Source organism: Temnothorax curvispinosus, unplaced genomic scaffold (assembly GCF_003070985.1).
Source record: "Temnothorax curvispinosus isolate PA1 unplaced genomic scaffold, ASM307098v1 QBEX01007091.1, whole genome shotgun sequence".
NCBI classification, from domain to species: domain Eukaryota; kingdom Metazoa; phylum Arthropoda; class Insecta; order Hymenoptera; family Formicidae; genus Temnothorax; species Temnothorax curvispinosus.
This window is the reverse complement of record NW_020216871.1, coordinates 1,164-5,395: the sequence shown is the minus strand read 5'-3', so window position 1 is coordinate 5,395 and position 4,232 is coordinate 1,164.

The following is a 4,232-nucleotide window of genomic DNA, read 5'->3' as shown; positions in this document are numbered from 1 at the left end:
CGGTATCAAACGACGTCTTCGGATGAAAGTCCTATGAAAAGGAGGAGTACAGCAGCAGCAGCTACTATCGTACCAGGAACGATGCGTTGCGAAGGAGAGAAATTGCAGCAAGATGCGTGGTCGACGCACACGGACAGTCGAGGCGAGAGGGGTCAACCACGACTTTTGGAGCGACAAAAGGACAGGAGAGAAAGACAACTCTGAAGAACAAACGTTAAACAAATAAGAATTACATTATTTGTTTCAGGTAAAAATGTCAAAGCTTGGTCGAGTACCTAAAACCGGACATCCGTGTTGTTTTTGCTTTTAAATAGTAATATTTCAACTTTTACATAAAATTTTACATAAAATATGTATACAACAATGGAATGTATACGTATAGTCTATGTAGAAAGTTGAAATATTTTTAATTAAAAACGAAATCAATTAGAATAATGTCCAGGTTTAACTACGCGTTGAGATATGAAACATTTAGAGCCATTCTACAATACGTCGCAAACGCCTCGTCGCCAATCGCGAAGAATGGCAACGGCTAGTTAAAAATTATTAATTTCGGTTGCGCTTATTGACAGTTACGGTTGTTAAGAAAGTTGAACTTTTGAACTTTTTGACAATAGCAATGTTTTGCATAATAAAATTTAATTTTTACACCTAACTGTTTTATTTTTATTTTATTCCAGTTATTGAAAATTTGCGGTTCAATCACATATACGCGCTGCTTATAAATAATTTTTTGAAGTTTCTGTGAAATAAAAGTTATTTGCGGTTCTGTCGCATACACGCGTTATTCCGTTGCTTATAAATAATTTTACGCATTTCTATTGCGAAATTTTCCAACCAGTACCACACTTTTGCTTAACATTGGGTGCTTTCCATTTACATGACTTGTGTCGACACTTGTGTCGACTCAAGTTAGCTCAAGTTGATAACTCCAATGCGCTAAATGGAAAGGCGCAGAAGTTGATAAAATATTATTGGTCTGTTCTTTACAGCTGAACTAGCTGCACTAGTTCCGAGTTCATCCTTTTCCTTCCAATGTGGTGTAAAAAAGATAAACTCTGAACTAGTGCAGCCAGTTCAGCTGCAAAGAACAGACCTATTATCAAAGTATGTTTGTGTTTACTTTTAATTATATAATTATATTTTAACAATTTAAGTATATACATATAATAGTCGTACGTATTTTATAAAAATATTAATTTACATATGTATAAGTATATTTACAATTTGGAGAAATTATTTGTTGTCGTTAAATAAACAGGTTATATTTGCAATTTAGATATATGTAAAAGTGAAGAATCTTTTAAGAGATGGAGAAAGATTTGTTTAACGCAATGGATTTATTATTCGAAAACACTGATAGTAGCAGCAGTAGTGATAATAACAGTACTGATACTAGTAGTAGCAGTACTTCTACAGATGAAGACCAAAACCTATTTTTGGAAAATGAAAGGCTTGAAGAAGATTTGCTATTTCCTCTTCTTCAACTATTATTAAACGGTCGTAGACGACAGCATGTAGAGAATTTTCTTCATGTAGTGCATGCAAAAAGTAATCAAGAATTTAGAGAGGATTTCAGATTAAATCGCCGATGTGTTTATATGTTACTAGGTAAGTATTATCTATTTATAATATTAAAATAGTTTTGTAATATATTTTGGTAATGTACAACCATTTTTATACTTATTGGATATTTTCAGAATCTTTAGAAGCTAGCAGATTTATACCAACGCATGCATTTGGAAAAGAAAAGAAACCTGCGGAATTATATTTACTGATGACTCTCTGGTTTTTAAGTAACAAAGAACCTCACCGAACACTGTCTAATCTCTTTGATATGTCATTATCATCTATATTTCGTATTATACGTCGAGTAATCAATTGACTAATAACTCTGGTTCCTGATGTTATTAAATGGCCGCAAGAAAATTATTTAATTCGTATATCTCGTGGATTTGAAGAAGCAGCTGGAATTCGTAACTGCATTGGAGCAATAGATGGCTCACATTTTTATATAAATAAACCCGAAGAAAATAGTAGAGAATACTTTAACAGGAAACAATGTTATTCAATTCTTTTACAGGCTGTTACTGATTGTAACACTAGATTTACCAATGTATATTGTGGTGATCCGGGATCTTTTCACGATGTTCGAATGTTAAGAAGATCACAACTTTTTCACATTGCTGAGCAAGAAAGAGAAAATATTTTTTCAAATAGTACTTTTTTATTAGGAGATAAAGGTTATAATAAAGTAGCGAGAAAATGGATTGTCTGTCCTTTTAGGGATAATGGTAATCTTACAAGGGAACAACATGCATTTAATAATAAAATTTCCGTAACTCGAGTAGTAGTTGAAAGAGCTTTTGGTATCTTAAAGGGTCGATTTCGACAATTACACAAACTACCGTTACGTGATGTCTATTTCATGACTCGGATTATAGTGAGTTGTTGTGTACTTCATAATATATGTTTAGATAATGGAGATAATGGCGAAGACTTTTATGATGATCACGTTGCACAAGAACTTCATGCTTTAGAAAATTATAATAACGAAAGAGACAAAATGCTATACAGGGGAAACTTTGCAGATCGTCGAACATTATTGTTTAACGAAATGTACCCTTAACGAATTTATTCAAATTTTTTTATTTGACGTTGATCAAAAGTAAATGATTGCAATAATTATATCATTTTAATTTAGAAAAGTATAACACATACAAATTATTTTATAAGTACTATTGTAAAAACAAAATTATTTAAAAAAACGGTTATACATATATATATATATATATATATATATATATATATACTATATAAACCTATTCATTTTTTTTTTTTTTTTTAAATATTGCTTTACGTAAATTATAAGTAAATTATACTATAAATAAATAAATACAACTTACAACTTAAACTTGTTTTTATTTTACTTTTTTATTTAAAAGTAATATGTTTTACAATTGTTATTTCTGTTATTTACAGAAATGTTGAAGAAGAGCAAGAAATTTATATTTTTGTATCTGAATGAAATACTTGTCGCGTAGAATAAATTTCATTAAATGTATAACATAGTTTGTAATTTAAAAACAAAATAAAAATATATTTGCTTTATCATCTTTTATTTTATATAACAGTTTAAAGTCAGTTTAAGAAAAACAAAAAAAATATAATATACAATAAATACTGTAATGAGCATTTTCTTACTTTATAAAACTCAAAGTTTATATTAACTTTTATTTTCTGCTTAGTAACATTAATAAATAATAACTACGTCTTTTGTACTTTGTGCAGGTTTAAAGAATATGGTTCTTTTTATAGCAACTTTTAAAAGTAAAAATAATATTACACGTGAAGATAAAAATAATATCAGTCTATCCAAGATGACTTATTTAAACATAATTATTATATGTTTAGAGTTACATATAAGTAACAAAGTTTAAAATATTCTGTAACAAAAATAAGTATATAAATTTTTTTAAACTAAAAGTTAATTTTACATTCTTAACTCATATGTTTCAGACAATTCTTTTGATACAAAGAAGTACTTTTTATATCCTGATTTAGCTTTTACCAAATGATTCTTACACACAAACATACAATTATTACACTGTATTAAATATGAAACTTTTTTGGGGGCCTATTCTGTAAACATTACGTGGACATCATTACGTGCTTTGCGGAGATATAATATACCATAGAGAAACTGCGCAAAGCACGTAACGATATCGTTTACAGAATAGGCTCCTTAGTTTAGTACTTTCTATTTTAATTAATAATTTTTATGTTTAATTATAATCTGTTCATCACGTTAAAGTATCAAATATTTTTTTAAAATTATACCTTTTTATATAAATATAATTAACATCACAGTTCTTGGATATTTGGTTTACAAAATACTGCTTCGACTTTGAATTAGACTTCTTAATAAATCACATTTTTCTTTTTCAATAGACACTTTCTCTCGATGTTGCTCTATCTTTTGCTTTAATCTTTGCTCCTCCAAAAACATTTTTTTCTTTTTTAATCTCAGTTTTTCTCTCTTCAATTCAAGTTCTTCTATTTTTCTTTTATGTTCCATTTCATCAAAATTTTTTCTATCTTCATATTTTTTATGTATAAACTGAAGATGTTGTAGCCATTGGTTTTCTAATTCTATTTTAGTACGAGCAATTTTTGAGCCTGTTCCATGCACACTTTTCTTTCGTACTGTTTCTCTTTCTGCATTTCTTTCA